The sequence below is a fragment of the Equus caballus genome, chromosome X (genome assembly GCF_041296265.1).
Source record: "Equus caballus isolate H_3958 breed thoroughbred chromosome X, TB-T2T, whole genome shotgun sequence".
Lineage (NCBI taxonomy): Eukaryota > Metazoa > Chordata > Mammalia > Perissodactyla > Equidae > Equus > Equus caballus.
In genome coordinates this window covers 37,732,677-37,753,360 of record NC_091715.1, presented here as the reverse complement: position 1 = coordinate 37,753,360, position 20,684 = coordinate 37,732,677, and the positions used below count along the sequence as shown (strand labels likewise).

Below are 20,684 nucleotides of genomic sequence, written 5' to 3'. Positions count from 1 at the left end.
CTGGGAAGATTTTATCTCACAAACACTGTAGGACTTGTAATCGTTCGAGTTTTTCATTTTATTTTGGTCATTAAAGCGCACAGAAATGCTTTTTCTCCTCTAGCCATTGTTTGGGGCATGATGATTTGCATTTCCTATGTCAAGTGATCTTCTCAGACTTATACTTTTTTTCCTTTCCTACTTTTCCCCCCTTCACCAATTTCCCCCTTTATTTTTTTAATCTTGTTCTATTGCCCATAACTTTATAAATGGTAACAATTTTTTTCTTAGAACAATTTTTTTCTAGGATGTAAATAAATAAATCATAAAATAGCCTTCATTAGCTATTGTATTTACTAGGACTCTTTTCAGAGTTGTTGTCCACGGATCATCAGCATCAGCATCACCTGGGAGCATGCTAGAAATGCTAGAAATACAGAGACTCAGGCCTCACTCTAGATCTATTAATTAGAATACACATGCAACAAGATCCTTAGGTGATTCACGTGCACATTTGCGAAGTGCTTTGCTAGTGCACTCCCTCTATTTGGTACCTTGAAATCCTCAAGAATAAACTGCAGCATCTTCATATCTATGCATGCATCTTCCATACCCACGAATTTCTGTTTGCCTCTTCATTCTCAGGGCTTTCTATCCTCTTGGGGTAAGGACCCTGCCAAGTACTTAGGACCATATTCCTAGGAGTCCTGAACAGAATACTGAAAACGTTCTACAATCTTTTGGGTAGGTGGCATGGTTTGCTTTGCTACCAAGAGTGTGCTGTTTTGGCCATAAAACTTTTTTGTTAACACCTTTAAAATAGACTGTCCCTCAAGCTACACAAATTTAAAATGATAAATAATAATAGAGGACAAGAGAAATTACAAAGTAAAGCCACACAGCAGAAGATTAATTTTCAAATGGGAAGCAAAGAGGTAGAAAGAGGCAGGAAGACTGTTCCAGATAAAAAAAGCCTGTAAAATACAAAGTTCTCACAGTAGGAACTTGATGTGAATTGACATCAAATTCACTCCTGAATTCCCACTCCTTGAATGACAATGTCTAAGTGATGTGTCTGAATGATGTGATGCTGTTTTCAAAGATAAGTGGTGGGAATGTTAATCCTATAACCTTTTTAAGATCCAATTCTGGGGGTATAGGAGACAGGAGTAAATTTCTTATCACCAATCACCCCTATTTTCATGATTTCTAAGGCCATTCCACCTTTAAAATGCAGGCCTCAAATCAATTTCAGTCACCTTTCTTTAAACACCCACCGCCTCTGTTCCTGTCTTATGGGGGCACATCGCTTCTTCTCATCTTTGGAACTACATTAAATACCTGTAGAATAGAAGAATGAATAATAGCCTCCTCCCCTCTTCTAAATTTTAGGCAGAGATCTCTAGCAGACCCTTTTGATGTGAAACATGCTTCTGGCCAAACCACTGGAGGAATTCCCCTGGGGTGTAGAATTTTGTCCCTGTGAGCAGCATCTTGGCATACCTAGGTTGAAGGGGTCATACAGTCATGAAACCAACAAATGACTCCAGTATATAAAATTAAAAGCTGATCTCAGCTCTCAGCTTTAAATTCACCTCTTCTTTCTTGCCTTTCATAAATATTTGTTGAGTATTTGCTAGGTACCAGGTACTGCATTAAGTGCTGGGGATAGAGGGACAAATAAGACAGTCCCTGACCAAATACTCATAGTCTCAACTGCTTTTTTAGGAGATTCCTGATAATGAAAAACAAAAGACCAAGTTATGTTTTCTGGGAGTAAATGAGTTTTTGCAAAATGTCTTTCTTTCCAAAATAGGATCCAGCTTTTCCACAGGGCTTTGAGGAAGAATCTGAAGCTTAAGGAAAGAGTCTTTGTCACCACGATGACGTGCTTAGTTAGCAGGCCATCCATGCATGTTCAACCAGATGGAAGCCTAACAGTGAGAAGAACACCAGCCTCCTCAAAAAGGATGTGGAAGAGCATCCAGAGTAAGATAACAGTGTTGGAGACACATGGCAAAATAACATTACATGCAAATAGTATTGATTTTAGCAACCCCTTACATTATGGGAAGCCCTAAGGTTCTAGTTTAAGAAGCCTGACATACAGGCCCGTTACATTGGTTACATTGACCTAAACCACAGTTAGTAGAAATAAAGGTGTCATAGAGCCCTGTATTTGTGAGTCAATGTGCAATCAGAAGGTGAATTGTGAAGCCATTGTGTCCCATCCTTTGAGAAGAAATTCTAGATATGCGGGGAGCTGAGGGCTGGCCTGATGACAATTCAGTGAAGATTTGCACCTGAGGCCACCGGGGGGGGGGGGGCTCCAAGGAAGAATGGATTAGAGATCCAGAACCACCCAGGGTTGCTGAGATTCAAAATGTCAGGAGGGATGTATAGGGCTGGCACAGTCAAAAGGGGCCAGAGATAAATCATGGGAGTTGAGATACGGTGCCACGAATCTAGAGCAGCAATGCGGGGGCGGAGGATGAGGATCTAGGATGATGCTCAGAAATAGCTGCTGAGAGTTGTGGCTGGCTGTTATGATATGCTGGGGTCTGGAATTATAGGGTCAGAAACATAATTGGACTGGATGCTTATTGGGAAATGTGATTCTGCTATGGATGAATTGTGTCCCCCACAAATTCAAATGTTGCAGTTTCAACCCGTAATGTGACTGTATTTAGAATAAGGAAGTAATTAAGATTAAATGATGTCATAAGAGTGGGGCCCTGATCTGATAGGATTAGTGTTCTTATAAGAAGAGACACCAGAGAGCTCACTCTCCCTCTCTACCATGTAGGGACACAGCAAGATGGCAACCATCTGCTAGTTAGGAAGAGAGCCCTCAGCCGGAACTGAGCCAGCTGGCACCTTGATCTTGGACTTCCCAGCCTCCAGAACTATGAGAAATAAATGTCTGTTGTTGAAGCCACCCAGTCTGCGGTATTTTGTCATAGCAGCCTGCGCTGACTAATACAGACCCTATTGCAGACATAATCAAAATGCCTATTTATAAGCAGCAATAATATAAAGAGTGTGGTAGTAGAGGAAGACCAGATATTGATCAATTGAATAGAATGGAAAATCCAGAAATAGATATGATTACAGACAACATAAAGGAGGCATCCAAACCACTGCAGTTCGAATAAGTGGTTGGCAACTTAGAAAAAGAATAACTTAGAGGTGCATTTCACAGAATTCACCAAAATAAATTATAAATGTATTAACAAGTTAAGTAGAAATATAGAATGGAATATTTTTCAGGTTTCTACAGGAGAGAGAATTTTAAAAACTTTAAAGCATTAGAAGAAAGCACAAAAGAAAAAATAGATTCAACCATATAAACATCAAAAGCATCATTTTGACAAACAAAATTAAACAACAAGCCACATACTGAGGAGAATGTTTCAGGTAATAATTTTCAGTGGTGTTAGTTTTAAAACAAAGGCAAGAAATTCGCCAAAACACAAAACATGCAGATGTCAACAGAAAATTGGGAAGAAAGAAAATTTACACAAAAATTCACTACTTTGATAAGCACACATAAGATGAAATGTTCAGTCTTGATTGTAATTGAAGATATGCAAATAAAGATCAAATAGAATATCCACCCAGAAACCTGCACATGGATATTTACAGCAGCTTTATTCACAATTGCCAAAACTTGGAAGCAACCTAGATGTCCTTCAGTGAGTGAGTGGATAAATAAACTATGGTGCATCCAGGAAATGGAATATTATTCAGTGCTAAAAAGAAATGAACAATCAAACCATGAAAAGGCATGGAGGAATCTTAAATGTATATTACTAAGTGAAAGAAGCCAATCTGAAAAGGCTTTACACTGTATGATTCCAACTCTATGACATTCTGGAAAAGGCGAAACTATGGAGACAGTAAAAAAGATCAGTGGTTGGGGGGAGGGTGGGATGAACAGGTCGAGCACAGAGGATTTTTAGGACAGTGAAACTACTCTGCATGATACTGTAATGATGGATACATGTCATTATACATTTGTGCAAACCCCTAGAATGTATAACACCAACAGTGACCCCAATGTAGATTATGGACTCTGAGTGATAATGATGTGTCTATGCAGGCTTATTAATTGTAACAAATGTACCACTCTGGCTGGGGATGTTGATAATGGGGGAGGCTATGCATGAGTAGGGGCAGGAGTATATGGAAAACTTTCTTCATTTTGCTGTGAACCTACAACTGCTCTAAAAAAAAAATGAAGCCTTTAAAATTTTTAAAAAATCAAATAGGAGATGCCATAGGATACTAAATGATACCATGTTTTATCTACTAAATGAACCAAAAGCACTATGATCAAAATAATCAAATACTGAAAGAGTGCAGAGGAGAATGCGGTAGCTCTGGAAAGCACTTGATGCTGAAAGATTGCATTTGAATACAGTACTTTGAGAAAGCAATTCGACAAGAGAGGTCAATTGCCATAAAAGTGCTCAAATCCTACTAGGAATTTATCCTAAGGAAACAATCCAAAAAGAAAATACATGCTGTACAGGTAAAAGATATCTTTGACACAATTTGCCTACTGTTGAAAAATAGGGAGCAATCTAGCTGTTTAATGGTAGAATGATGCTTAAGGAAATTATGGTATAGCCACTTTATTGAATATTATCTGGCACTAAGAATTATAGTGTTGAAAAATAGATATCTACATGATAAGATATTTAGAAGATGAATAAAAGGCCTCCAATTGCACATACACTTTTATTGCAACTATGTAAAACCATATGACTACAAACAAAGACTGGAAAAGAGTAGACAGAATTGAAAAGCATTATTGTTGTAGAGTGGTGAGATTTTTAGAAGCTTTTTCCCCATGATTTTGCCAAATTTTCTGCAACGCTTTTACATTTCTTTTAGCGAAAAGGAGAAAATAGGACACAATCTGCCTCATTGATATAATATTGTAAGTATTCTGGTCTATAAAAAAAAGAAACCACCAGGAAACGAAGAAAGGAAAAATAGTTGCAGTAAGAAATGCTTATTGACAAAAATAACCATGGAGAACACAAATACTTAGATTCCGCAGAATATGCATGAAAACATATTTGAATGTATAGGTCCGGAGTTTGTATCCACACAACAAAATGGTACTGACATCATTTCTTTTTAATAAAAAAATCCTTTAGTGTTTTCTCTTTTTTCCCTCTGAGTATGGAAAGAGCTAAACTTTGGATTAAATGAAATAGTACAATGCCTAGCAAATAGTAGGCAGCCAATAACTATAAATTTCCTTCCTTCCTATGAAGTATAAGATACCCTGAAGTAAAAGTAGCTTGTGGCCCTAAAGAGACAACAGTTCAGGAATGGAAGCCAGCCTCATTTTGCATCCCCTATGACAGTAGACTCTTTTAGTTTTGATATTTTAAAAAGCAAAAAAGATAGCCCAAACTCTAATAATTGAAATGATTTTCCTACATTTTAGTTTTGAGAGAAAGAGACGTGTTACAATTTTTTAAGAGGCTGTCGGTTATTTTAGTAATAATCCTCAGAGATTACAGATTCAATCCAATATTACACCTTCCCTCCACTGGGTACATCATCTAAGAAAGAACCAGCATAGTTTAGTGTTACTATTTTATTTCTCTTAGTGGAAATAGTGGGGATTGGACATTGTTGCTGGAATATCTGGATTTTTAATAGACATTACAGGAAACCTGGGGCTTTCTGGGCAGCATTTATGAATTTTAAGGGGACAGAAATAATCCATTTTTCTGGGAAACACTCACTTACGTAGAATAGGCTCTTCTTAATGATGTGTTAATGAGGTGGCTGCTGGCCCAAGTGAGAGGGGCTGTGGCCTCCTGACACCGCTCCCCTCTTATTCAGGAGAACGCTCCTGCCTGCTGCCTTCCTTGTACTTCCTCCCCTCCCTCTCCCTTTGAGGCCTGACCTCTCTGTGCTTAGACACACACACAGCCTGAGCTATGCGCCAGACTCCTCCTTGCTCCAGGGACCAATGGACCCAAGCTGAGATGTGGCTTCTTACCTGGTCTTCGCATTTGTTATTCTGCATCTAAAACACTATCCATTTGTTTTGTACAATTAAAGTACTTGTGATTTTTAATGACAAAAACTAGAGACATTTTGATTTTGCAAACCATGTGTTTTCAGTCACTGAAGGATTTGGTAACTGGAACTGGACTTTCTTTTCGTCTTGTAATCACTCTGCATCCTGCACCAGGGTTAATATTTGAGCACAGAGAGCAGCCCTTCCATGCGGTCTTCTCTCAAATGTTGCACACACTGAGAAAGTGGGGTTTTTTGGGGTAACTTTTTGTTTGCTAACTTTTTACTTTGATATAATTTCAAATTCCAAGAATAATGTAAGAATTTCTCCCATATTCTTTACTCAGATTCACCAGTTGTTTACATTTTGACCCATCTGTCTTATTTTTTCTCTCTCTCTTTCTGTGTGCATGTGCATAATTTTATTTCTGAACTAAATATTCTCAAATGAGAGTAAGTTGGTGACATCAAGTCCCTTTACCAAATACTTTAGTGTATATTTCCTAAGATCAAGGGCATTTTCCTAAATAACCACAGTACAACAATCAAAATCAGGAAATTTGACATTTCTACAATGCTGTTATTTAATCCACACTCCATATTCAAAGCGCACAGTTGTTCCAGTAATGACCTTTGTAGCTATTTTGGGTTTTTTTCCTAATCCAGGATCTGATTCACGATCATGCATTGCATTTGGTTGCAGCTCCTCAGCATTTCTTTGTCTTTTATCACCACACCATAAAGCAGAGTACAGGCCAGTTGTTTTGTAGAATGTCCCTCATTTGGGTTTGTCTGATGTTTCCTCATGGTTGGACGCAGGTTAGAATTTTTGGCAGGAATACAACTTAAATGACGTAGTACCCTTTTTAGTATCTCATATGCATAGGAGGTCTGTGATCATGTTTGTCCCAATTTTGGTGATGTTAAATTTTGATCATTTGGTCAAGCTGGTGTCCTCCAGCTTTGTCAACTGTAAAGTCACTATTTTTCCCTTTGGAATAAGTATGTGACTTGTGGGTAGATGCTTTGAAACTATAAATCGTCTGTTCCTCATACAAGTTTCAGCAAATTGGGATTTTTAAGTGGCCATTAAAATTGGAGTCCAATTTTGGAAATTAAAGGTGACAATTTCTCCACTCCCTCTCTAACCTCTTTATGCATTGTTTCACTCCTCCCTTTTCCCTCGCTGCGTCCGATCTCCCAGCCTATCCGATCAACTCTTTTCCTTCCATTCACTACCTCTAACTGTTTTGGTACGAGTGAGTCTGTGCCTGCTGCCTAGTTTGTATCTACCCTCAATCTTGCCTTCCACCCTCAACATCTAGCACATGTCAGGCACAATGCTTTGTGTATATTTACTGTCCAATACTTGCCCCTCTCTATCTTTTTACTATAAAAATTTTAAGCATAGAAAGAAGTTGAGAGAACAATTCAATGAACATCCATATCCCCTCCTTGCAGACTCAACAAGTGCAAATATTTTGCTATATTTGCTTAATCTCTTTCTTTCATTTGATGTTTTGACACTTAACCCCTAAATTCTTCTGCACACATCTCCTTAGAATGACAACTTTCTAAATTATCAAGCCTGAGAAAATTATCAATAATTTCACCATCTCTTCTAGTGTCCAATCTATATTTGTAGTTATTTAAAAATATATCCACGAGCTCTTTGATACTCTTCCCTTCAAGAGACAGAGCCTAATTTCCCTCCCCATAACTGTGGGCTGGACTCAGTGATTCATTCCTAATGAATAGAATAAAGCAGAAGTGACAGTGTGCAACTTCAGAGACTAAGTCTTCCTGTGCTTGCTCACTCTCTTTCTTTCTTTCTGTCTGTCTGTCTCTCTCCTAGATCCCTCTCTCTTGTATCATTCATTCTGGGGGAAGCTACATGTCATGTTGTGGGAACACTCAAGCCTATAAAGAGGCCCACATCTTGAGGAACTGAGGCCTCCAGCCAATAGCCATGGGAGTGAACTTGGAAGCTGATCTTCCAGACCCAGGCAAGCGCTCAGACGACTGCACCTCCTGCTGACATCCTGACCCAGATCCACCCAGCTAAGCCACTCCCAAATTCCTGACCACAGAAGTTGTGAGATAATAAATGTTTGTTGTTTTAAGCCACTAAGTGGTAGCAATAGATAACTAATACCGTGTTCAAATTACCCCATTGTCACAAGAATGTCTTGTTTAACTATTGCTTTAAAACCAAAAAACATCCTAGGCTTGCACATCTGGTTTATGTGTCTTTAGTTTCTTTTAGACTAGAGCAGTCCCTTCACTTATTTCTTTTCATAATGTTGACTTATTGAAGAGTCCAAGACAATGTCTTATTCTGCATTTTAGATTAGTCTGATGATTTCCTCTTGGCCTCATTTAACTTGCTCCTCTTTCTGCTATTTCCCCTGTAGACTGTAAGTTAGGTTAAGTGTTGATTAGAATCAAGTTAAACAGATTTGAGAAGGATATTTCATAAGTATTCATAGGTAATGCTGTGTACTTCGTATTGCATCACATAAAGGGACAGATATTAATAATAACCTCTATTGGTTATGCTAAGTTTGATCACTTAGTTAAGGTGGTTACTGCCAGATCTCTCCATTGTAAAGTCACATTTTCCCTTTTGCAATTAGTAAGAAATCTGTGGGCGATACTTTGGCAGTGTGAAAATATCCTGTTCCCTAGCAAATTTTTACCTAATGATGTTTTAGCATCTATTGATGATCCTTGCCTGAATCAATTATTATCTGAGAACATGTAAAATGTTGACTTTCTAATTATATCACATCTTCTACACTTATTAGCTGGTATTCATCTGCATAGAAGAGCTTTCATCCCTCCCTCTCTCTCTACCTCCCTCTCTCTTTCTCTCCCTGTCTCCCTCCCTTCTTCCCTCTCTTTGAGTATTGCTATGGGCTTATAGATTTTTATTTCTTGTGTTACAATAAAATACGGCAATTTTCTCATTCATGCTCAAATTGCCAAATTGCTTTATCCTACAATATATTCAAAATGATAGTATTAACAGTAAACCTACTGAGTAAACTTTATGTATTTTTAAAGTTCTTTTCATCTTTAGAATATATGCCACTAAATATACAGAGTACTGGAGCCAGACAATAGTTTTCAAAAGTTGCTTAAGTAATTTGTAATTCTTTTTCCTCTTTGTGGTTATGTTATCAATTTGATATACAGCAAGGTTCATCTGTTTCTGCTTACGGTCAATATTAGGATTTGCTTTTTCTACTTTTTTGATGTAATTTAACTTTTGAATATGTAAAATATTAATATATTTCGTAAGTGAGAACTACACAGAAAGTCCTGTCTTGATACTCTCTTCCCCATTCATACCTCCACTGTAGCAATTTTTTATTAGTTTCTGATTGTCCTTATTGTGTATCTCTTTTTTTAAATATAAGCATATATATTTTCTCCCGTCTCTTTTTTTCTTCTTGCAAACATAGGCACAAGGGGGAATACATACATATTTTCCCTTTCTTTCACACATAAAATGCAGCAGACCCTATAGACTGCCCTCTACCTCGATTTTTTTTAACTTAATACGTCTTAGAAATTATCCCATGTCAATTCATAGAGATTGTTTTGATTCTTTCTTTATGGCTACATAGTACTCCATTATGTGGATAGTTTATTCAACCAGTCCGTATTAACAGATGTGTGTTGTTTTCAAAGATTTGTTGTTACCAATAATAAATGACTTATGAACTTATGTATATATTGATTTATTCTTGTGGAGGTGTATCTTCAGTACTGCTTAGTAAAAGAGTATGTACATATTTAATTTCATTAATATTGCCAAATTTCCACCAAATGGCTTGTGCCATTTTGCACTTCCCACCATTCGTGCATGGGAGCATATGTTTCTGCACAGCCTTTCAACAAGGTGTTTTGTCAAGCATTTCATCTCTGCAAATTTAATAAGTATAAAATATCTTCAAGTGGTAGTAATTAGTATTTCTATTATGAGTGAGTTTAAGCATATTTTCATCTGTTTAAGGGCCATTTCACTTCCTTTTCCTGTAATTTCTCTGTCATATCTTTTTCTCTTTTTTCTATTGGGCTTTTGGTATTTTTCCTCTCAACTTTTAAAAATTTATTTATTTATTTATTTTTCAGTTTTTATTTTATTGTAAGGACACAACATGAGACCTATCCTCTTAACCAATTTTTAAGTATATAATAGATTATTGTTAACTATAGGTGCAATGTTGTATAGCAGATCTCTAGAGCTTATTTATCTTGTTGAACTGAATTTTATGCCCATTCATTAATAATTCCCCATTTTCCCTTCTCCCCAGCCCCTGGCAACCACCATTTTACTCTTTGATCCTGTGAATTTGACTATTTTCGATACCTCATGTAAGTGGAATCAAGCAGTATTTGTCTTTATGTGACTGGCTTATTTTGTTTAGCATAATGTCCTCAAGCTTCATCCATGTTGTCACATATTGCAGAATTTCCTTCATTTTAAAGGTTGAATAGTATTCCGTTGTAAGTATATACCATATTTTTTAATCCATTCATCTGTTGATTGACATTTAGGTTGTTTGCACATCTTGGCTAAACAGTGCTGCAATGAACATAGGAACACTAATATCTCTTTGAGATCCTGATTTCATTTCTTTTGGATAAACATCCAGGGTCCTATGGTAGTTCTATTTTTAATCTTTTTAGGAACCTCTATACTGTTTTCCAAAGAGGCTGCACTATTTTGCATTCCTGCCAACAGTATGCAAGTGTTCCAATTTCTGTACATACTCGCCAAGACTTGTCTTTTGTTTGTTTGATAACAGCCATCCTGACAGTTGTGAGACGGTATCTTATCGTGGTTTTGACTGATTAGTGATGTTGAGAATTTTTTAATATACTTACTGGCCATTTGTATGTCTTATTTGTAGAAATGTCTATTCAAATTCTTTGCCTATGTTTAGTTGGGTTAGTTTTTGTACAATCTAGTTGAAGGAGTTCCATATATATTTTGGATATTAACTCCTTATCAGATATATGGTCTGTAAATATTTTCTCCCATTCTGTACATTGCCTTTTCGCTCTGTTGACTGCTTCCCTTGCCATGAAGAATCTTTTTGGTTTGATGTAATCACACTTGTTTATGTTTGAGGGTTTTTTGCCCGTGCTTTTGGTGTCATATCGTGAAGTCATTGCAAAGACCAATGTCATGCAGTTTTTCATCTATGTTTTCCTCTAGGAGTTTTGGATCTTTATTTAAGTCTTTGACCCATTTTGAGTTGATTTTTGTGTACAGTGTAAGATAATAGTTCGATTTCATTCTTTTGCATGTGGATATCCAGTTTCCCAAACACCATTTGTTGAAGAGACAATCCTTTCTCCATTGTGTATTCTTGGCTCCCTTGCCAAAGATCAGTTGGCTGTATATGTATGGATTTAATTCTGGGCTCTTCATTTTGTTCGTTTGGTCAATATGCCTGTCTTTATGCCATACATGCTGTTTTGATTACTGTAGCTTTGTAATGTATTTCGGAATCAGGAAGTGTGATGCCTTCAGATTTATTCTTCTTTCTTAAGATTGATTTAGCTATTCATGGTCTTTTGTAGTTTCATATGAATTCTAGAATTATTTTTTCTATTTCTATAATTTTCTTTTGGAATTGTGATAGGGATTACATTAAATCTGTAGCTCACTTTGGGTAATATGAACATTTTAACAATATTATTTCTTTCATTTCATGAACATGGGATGTCTTTCCATTTGCTTGTGTCTTGTTTAATTTCTTTCAATGTTTTAATGTTTTTTAGTTTCTAGTATACAAATATTGCATCTTCTTAAATTTATTTCTAAGTACTTTATTCTTTTGATGCTATTGTAAATGGATTGTTTTTCTAATTTCCTTTTCAGATGCTTCATCAGTATATAGAAATGCAACTGATTTTTGTATGTTGATTTTGTATCCTGCACTTTACTGAATTCATTTACTAGATATAACAGATTCTTTATGGAGTCTTTAGGGTTTTCTATATGTAAGATTATGTCATCTGCCAACAGGGGCAATTTTAGTTCTTCCTTTCTGATTTGAATGCCTCTATTTCTTTTTCTTGCCTAATTACTCTGGCCAAAACTTCCAGTATTATGTTAAAAAGAAGTGGTGAGAGTGGTCATCCTTGCTTTCCTCTCAATTTTTAATGGCTGTTTCTATATCAGGGAGATTAGCCCTCCATCTATGATATAAAGTGCAAATATTTTTCATTTCACTTTTTAACTTTACTTATTTTTAAGCAAATTTCATTTTCATTTTTATATAGTAGAATTTACCCATCTTTTCATTGTTTCTTGATTTTAAGTCACAGTTAGAAAATCTTTCCCCACACCCATATTATGAAGTAATTTACTTGCTAATTTAAATAAAGTAAAATATACTTTAGTATTTAAATGGTTCTTCATGTGTTTTCGTTTAAAAAATTACATTTTTCAACTTTACCCTCAAAATTTCTATTTAAATGAACTTCCCTTTAATAGTTATCTGATTCCCTGTCTTAAGTTGAGTTCCCCAGAAGCGGACCCTAAGATGAGGATTCATGAACATGTGATTTTTAAAAAAAAAATTCTCCCAGGAGAAACTAGGAAAGGAGTGAGGGAAGCAGGACAGAAAAAGAGAAGAAGCCAAACCAGAGTGGAATTTCAGGCAAGGTCCCATAGAAAGTACATTCAGCCTGGTCCCTTAGGGGAGCTCTGCTCTGTAAATTATGCCTCCAAGTTGTCCTGATCTGAGGCAAGGAAGCTGAGCTTTCATATGGCCACATTCACCAGTCACAGGCTAAAGGGTGGCCCAGGCAAAGAGAGCGGTCATTAGAAGAGTCTCATATGTAGCCTTTGGAGGCAAAAGCATACCAAAACCAGGAGTGTGCTGTGTAGAAACAGGAAGAGAGGTCCAAAGAGATCTGAGTGAATACTAATGACACTTTCACCACTGCTGGCAAAACCTAAAAAGCAGAAGGCTGTGGGAGGGGCACAGCTGGTGGTGGGAGGGAAGGAGAGAAAAACCCAAAGAAAGAATCACTTCTTGTCTTTGCAATCCTGTTATTGTTACATTCCCAGAGCTCAGAGAGCAGACCCTTGCTTAATTATCTCTGTTTACACCAAAATCCTGGCTTTGTCAAAAGCTGTAATCAGAAAGACATTTTCAACATCTCATTGATAATATGGAGCAGGGAATACCTTTGGTAAGCAATTCCCAATTCTACTTTCCAATAAAAGCCTTCCCCGACAAGAGCCTGTCTGCATATTCCTCCCCAGGAGCCCATGTGGATGGACTGTTCAAATATAATAAGAATTGGGGCCTTTGTGAGAAGCCATGAATCAGCCCCTCCAAGCAAGAGGACAGGTGTCTCCCTAGACCTGACTGCTTTTTACTACCACACTTTCACATTCCCTTTTTGAGGATACAGAATACCACCTGCCCATATTCCATCTGGAACTCAGGACAGACAGCTGAACCTGACTGGGGGCTTCTGCCACCCAGAGGACCCTATAAGCACATGCCTACATTCTCAGTTGGTTGGACCCATGAAGTCTCCTATCCTATCATTGGAGGCCCCTTCCCAAAATGGGAGCTCCTCCCGGGCACGTTCTTCTCTTACATACTCTCATTCCAATCTTGTTTATTGGTTAAAAGCCTGGAAATCAAATCTTGGAAAACCAACTCAGTCACTTTTTAGATACAAGACTTTAGATAAGTTTCTAAGTGCCTTCAATGTTAGTTTATTCATATGAAAAAGAAACATAACACCTACATTGCAGAAATAATGTAATGATTGAATTAAATAAATATATCAAGCCCTTGGCATGGTGTCTGACATAAATTATTTTTATCATTCAATATTCTCATTCTACCGGGATGTGGATGTTCCTTACAATGCTGACTTCCCTCTAACCCTTTCCCCAGAGGCCCTCATTCTATTGTAAATAACCTCCCTTGTATCTTCAACCATTTCACAGAACACAAGACCTCTTGAAACTTCTTCTATGGAGGAGACTGATTCTCCTACACCCACATATCATGGGCTGCAGCTTGATCATGGTCTCCTAGCATCCTAACACAACTGGCAGGTTATTATGCCTCCATCTTAGGGCAAGAAATCCTTTTTCATTAAGGTTTGTGCCAACCATATATACTTCCTTCTATCCCTTTGTTTTATCTTTGAACCTCTCACCTGTTTCCCTTTATTCATTAAGGGCGTGGACACAAGCTCACTGTTTTCTTCTTTTCCTCATGTCCTGTCTTCATGCTGGGCAGCTTCTATATGCATATGAAGCCATCCAGCACCCTGGCCTATGGTGTTTTTTTAAAAAAATCTTCAACACCAACAGTCTCTTCTCTACCTTATTTCAGTTATTTAACGTCGCACACAGAGACCTCAAAGTCATTTTATTCCAAGTCCATGAGCCCTGTTAGGCTTCACTTCCTCACCTATCCAAACTTGACCCCATGGCACTCAACCACTGTACCCTTGCACTCAAAACCAAGCCCATCGTCTTTCCACATCTCTTCTACAGTCTTCAACTTCAGATCAATCTTACCATTCTCCTTTTCTGATTCCACATCTGGCCTGCTAGCCACTACTGCAGAAAATCACATCCATGAATGGATTAGGACCACCACAGATTTATGGTCTCCAGCCTCTCCTAGACCCTCAGCATCTCTTATTAATTTGTTACCCTATTTCTGACCAACTTCTCCTCCTATTTCTCTGAGTGGCTGCTCCACTAACCTCAGGTAGCCCAACCCTTCAGTGTAGATGACTTTACCTCCTATTTTGCCCAGAATATCAAGGCTATCAGGCATTGAACTTCCATAGTTTCCCCCACACTTACAAGTCATTTTTGTCTGTACCTACCTTCAGGTTTGGTCATTCATGCTAAAGAAGGAGAAAGTAGGCTGTGGAAGCTGTCCTTTCTCCTGCTCAAGTCAATTCCCTCCATATCTCCCTCATCTCCTACAGATCCAAGGCCTTAGCCCACTAATTACTCCCTCTTTCTTCTCTATTTTCAACTTCTGTCCTCCTTGAGGTACTTTTCTGTGACCTCTAAATCTTCCAGTCACACTATATTCTCCTCTTGCACTAACTCTGTCTCTCCCCTTCTTTTCACAGCCATGATGCTCAAAACCAATATTCTAGACTTCTGCTGCACCCTCTTTCTCACTTCCTGTATATGCTCGAACCCACCTTAGCCAGGATTCAGCCTCCACAATCCACACAGACTGACCTGCCTAAGGTCACCAGTGGCCTCATGACTATCAAATCTATTGACTGCTTTTCAGACTTATGTCATGAACTCTACAACACAAAAACTGCTTCTATTAAATCTCTCTCCTCCCTTGGTTTCTATTATACCACCCTTTTCTTGTTCACTTAGTTTCTCCATTATCCTTCTTTTATCAAATTATTGTCACAGGCTCTTCTTCCCTTACACTTTCTTAATATTGGTGAATACAAGGATTTTCCGCTCTTTTTCCTCTATATGCTCTTCCCCAAATATCTCATCAACAGCAATGGTTTCAGCTACCATATTCATGTATACTAATATCCCAAATATGCATCTCTATTCAGCCTTTCTTCTTTTTTTTTTTAGAGACTTAATTTTTTTCCTTTTTCTCCCCAAAGCCCCCTGGTACATAGCTGTATATTATTCGTTGTGGGTCCTTCTAGTTGTGGCATGTGGGATGCTGCCTCAGTGTGGTTTGACGAGCAGTGCCATGTCCACGCCCAGGATTCGAACCAACAAAACACTGGGCCGCCTGCAGTGGAGCGTGCGAACTTAACCACGCGGCCATGGGGCCAGCCCCTCAGCCTCTCTTCTAAGCTCTAGAACATATATCTGATTCCTTATAGATGAGTAGCTTTAATGTCTTGCAAGCACCCCAAAGTCATCATGCTCAAAATCAAACTCATCCTTTTTCTTAAAATCTGCTTCTATACAGATCCAATGCAATCCCTATCACAATTCCAGTGGCCTTTCTTTGTAGAAATGGAAAAAACAATCCTCAAATTTGTATATTACAATGGGCCGCACACAGCCAAAACAATCTAGAAAAAGAAGAACAAGGTCAGAAGACTCACACTTTCCCATTTCAAACCTTATTACAAAGCTATGGTAATGAAAATGGGATGATACATATAGACCAATGGAATAGAATTGAGTCCAGAAATAAACTGATACATCTATAGCCAACTGATTTTTAACAAGTGTACCAAGACCCTTCAATGGGAAAATAATAGTCTTTTCAACAAATGATGCTGGGACAACCGGATAGCCACATGCAAAAGAATGAAGTTGGATGCCTATCTCACACTGTTAACAAAAGTTAACTCAAAATGTATCAAAGACCTAAATACAAGAGTTAAAACTGTAAAGCTCCAGGAAGAAAATAAAGGAGTAAATCTTTATGACTTTGAATTTGCACAGTGGGTTCTTAGATATGACATCATAAGCAACAAAAGAAAAAATAGATAAACTGTACTTCTTCAAAATTAAAAACTTTTGTGCATCGGGGCTGGCCCCGTGGCCGAGTGGTTAAGTTTGCGGGCTCCGCTGCAGGCGGCCCAGTGTTTCGTTGGTTCGAATTCTGGGCACGGACATGGCACTGCTCATCAAACCACGCTGAGGCAGCATCCCACATGCCACAACTAGAAGGACCCACAATGAAGAATATACAACTATGTACTGGGGGGCTTTGGGGAGAAAAAGGAGACAAATTTAAAAAATCTTTAAAAAAAAAAAAACTTTTGTGCATCAAAGTTTACTGTCAAGAGAGTGAAAAGACAGCCTACAGAATGGGAGAAAATATTTTCAAATCATACATCTGATAAGGGCCTAGTATTCAGAATATATACAGAATTCGGGAACAATAGGACAGACAACCCAATTAAACAATAGGCAAAGGACTTGAATGGACATTTCTCCGAAGAAGATATACAACTTACCAATAGGCACATGAACAAACGCCTAACATCACTAGTTATTAGGGAAATGCAAATCAAAAATACAGTGAGATATCACTTCACAGCCACTAGGATGGCTATAATAAAAAGTAAATGGAAAATAATAAATGTTAGTGAGGATATGGAGAAATTGGAACTTTCATATATTGCTTGTTGGAATGTGAAATGGTACAGTCACTGTGGAAAACATTTTGACAGTTCCTTAAAAAGTTAAATATAGAGTTACCACATGGCCCAGCAAGTCTAGGTATATACCCAAAAGAATTGAAAACAGGTACTCAAACAAATACATGTACATGCATGTTCAGAGCAGCACTATTCACAATAGCCAAAAGGTGAAAACAGATGTTCATTAATGTATGAATGGATAAACAAATTGTGCTATATACATGCAATGGAATGTTATTCAGCCATTAAAAGGAATGAAGTACTGATATGTGCAACAGTGTGGAGGAATCTGAAAAATATTGTGTTAATGAAAAAATTCAGACACGAAAGGTCACATACTATATGATTCCATTTATATAAAATATCCAGAAAAGATAAATCCATAGAGACAGAACACAGATTGGTAGTTTCCAGGAACTGGAGGAGGAAGGAATGGAGAGAAATTACTAAATGGGCATGGGATTTTATTTTGGAGTGATGGAAATGATTTGGAACTAGATAGAGGTGGTGGTTTCACAACATTGCGAATGTACTAAAAGCCACTGAATTGTTCACTAAAATGGTTAATTTTATGTTATGTGACTTTCATCTCAATAAATTTTTTAAAATATGCTTCTCCTCCTATATTTTTAAAGCTTAATTAATGACACCACTATATGCCCATTTATCTGAGTCAGAAATCTGTAAATAATTCTGAATATCTCATTTTCCTCATTGAGAACATCCTGTTAATTATGGAGTCCATTGAATATGAATATGACCATCTGGCCCAGGAGGCAGTTCTGGTATAAATGAGCTATATCTGTTTTCCCATCCTTGAATTTCTTAAGATGAAGAATCCATGGAGAGAACCTGACTGTTCCAGCTTGGGTTACATACAGGCCTCTTGGTAAAGGAAGGCACAGTCACCTAGACTCATTGTCTCACTGAGACAGCACACAGTAGGGAAAGGTAACCTGTGGTTACCAGATTAGGGTGGATGAATTCTCAGGGAACACAAAACCAAAAATACCCACCAGCATTTCCTTCTTTGTGCCCTACTGTACATTATGCAAACTTCCATATTACTTAAGACTACCAGCAATTTTTGTGTATATGTCTTTTCACTTTGCTAGACAATGAGTTCCTTGGCAACAGAGACTGTGTTTTTCTGTTTTCTGTTTCTAGAACTTAGCACAGCATGTGGCATTAAGCAGTTGCTCAACAAATGTTTGTTGAATTGGTAAAGAAATGAACAAAGAAATGAAATTGAGTGGATCCAAGACACAGCTAAATTACAGATGAGAGGGGAAACCAAGCACCGAACTGAGAGGAGGAAAGAAGTGTGCAGTGGTTTGGATAGTTCATCAGAAGCTGGAAACACACAGAACGCTTCTCCTAGACATGACACAGGAGAACACCTTAAGCCAGAGGAAATTTGCTCTTTCCTCCCAAGACCAGATGCTCAGGAAGAGGAAGAAGGATAGAAGTTTTTAAAAAGTTTAATTGAAGTGTAACTGACATACAATGAACTTCACATATTTAAAGTGTACAATTTTATAAATTTTGACACATGCGTAAGTCTTTGAAACAATTACTACAATGAAGACAATGAACATGCCCATCACCCTGAAAGGTTTCCCATGCTCCCTTATAATCCCTCCTTCCAATCCTCCCAGTATACTGCATCCACAGTACTTTCTGTCACTATGGATCAGTTTGCATTTTCTAGTAGTTTGTATAAAAGTAGTCATATAGTATGAGTTCTTTTTTGTTTCACTTCTTTTTCTCAGTGTAATTATTTTGAGATTCACCCATGTTGTTATGTGTATCAGCAGTTCACTCTATTTTATCACTGAGTAGTATTCTAATGTACTGATATAGTACAGTTCATCTATCTATTCACCTGTTGATGGATACATGAGTTATTTCCAATTTGAGGCTATTACAAACAAAGTTGTTTGGAGCATTCATGCAAAAGTGTTTGTACATATATCTACATTCTTTTGTCTTGGATAAATAACTAGGTGTGGAATGGCTAAGTCTTATGGTGGGCACATATTTAACTATTTTTTAAAAAACTGCTAGAATTACATTTCTGGCATGACAGCATGAGGACCTTCAGGGATCTGCTTCCCAGTGAAAGTGGTGAAAATTACTTTTAAAACAACCATTTAAAGTCTCTGTAAATTGCTCTTAGAACATACAACAAATGAGGAAATATTTATTCAAGAAAATCTACTAAAACTCAGTAAGAACTGCAAGAGCCTGGTATTTGAACCAAAACCTGTGCGTTCCTTCCCCACTCCCAGCTCAGTGAGATGGAAACTATACTGCAGACTGGCACAGCCAGGGCTCCCCCTCTCTCCAACTCCTAGTTGGAAGGCTAGCTTCCCAGAAAGGCAGGATGTCAGCATTTTTCATCCTGCCTCCAGCTAGCTGTTGCTGAGGTAAAGGATAAAAAATCTATCATGAAAACAGCAACCACAAGAAAGCAAAGTGACTATACTAACATCAGACAAAATAGACTTTAAAAAAAATACTACAATAAAGGGTGACATTTCATAATAGTAAAAGGATCAATCCAGCTGGAAAAATATAGCAATCATAAAATATACGCACCCAGCAACAGACCCTCAAAGTACCTGAGGAAAAAATTGACAGAATTGGGGCTGGCCCCATGGCCGTGTGGTTGAGTTCACGCGCTCCACTGCAGGCGGCCCAGTGTTTCATTGGTTCGAATCTTGGGCATGGACATGGCACTGTTCATCAGACCATGCTGAGGCAGCATCCCACATGCCACAACTAGAAGGACCCACAACAAAGAATATACAACTGTGTACCAGGGGGCTTTGGGGAGAAAAAGAAAAAATAAAATCTTAAAAAAAAATTGACAGAATTAAAGGATGACTTCAATAAACCACTTTCAACAATGGATAGAACAACTAAGCAGAAAATCAACAAGGAACTAGTTGACTTGAATAACACTATAAACCAACTATACCTAACAAACATCTGTAGAAAACTCCACCCCAAAATAGCAGAGCATAACATTTTTCTCAAATGCATATGGAACACATTCCAGGATAGAACATAAAACAAACCTAAATACATTTAAAAGTGTAGAAACAATACAGAGAATGTTCTTGAACCACAATGGAATGAAATGAAAAACCAATAATAGACAGGGGAGCTGACAAAATTGTGGAAATTAAACAACACACTCATAAATGGGTCACAGAAGAAATCACAAAGGAAATTAGAAAATAATTTGACATGAATGAAAATGAAGACACAACATAACAAAACATATGGGACACAGCTAAAGCAGTGCTTAGAGAGAAATTTACAGCTGTAAAATGTCTATATTAAGAAAGAAAAAAGATCTCAAATCAATAACTTAACCTTCCACTTTAAGACACTGGAAAAAAGAAAACTAAACCTAAAGTGAGAAGAAGGAAGGAAATAATTAATTATTAGAGCAGAAATAGTGAAATAGAAAATTTTAA

The 20,684-nt window shown here is 37.5% G+C and overlaps 1 long non-coding RNA gene across 6 annotated transcripts in view; it reads left to right on the top strand.

Annotated features, from left to right (window-relative positions):
* LOC138921844 (uncharacterized) overlaps nt 1–20,684 on the top strand; it is a 120,804-nt gene that overhangs the window by 46,595 nt on the left and 53,525 nt on the right. For 2 of the 6 annotated variants that reach the window (XR_011434745.1, XR_011434743.1), the window contains exons 6-8: nt 625–723; nt 1,796–1,968; nt 10,350–10,410. This is a non-coding gene — a long non-coding RNA (uncharacterized lncRNA). Of the gene's footprint in view, nt 1–624; nt 724–1,795; nt 1,969–2,785; nt 3,890–10,349; nt 10,411–20,684 lie in introns of those variants that run through there. The other 4 variants (XR_011434741.1, XR_011434739.1, XR_011434742.1 and 1 more) reach the window with 3 other exon arrangements.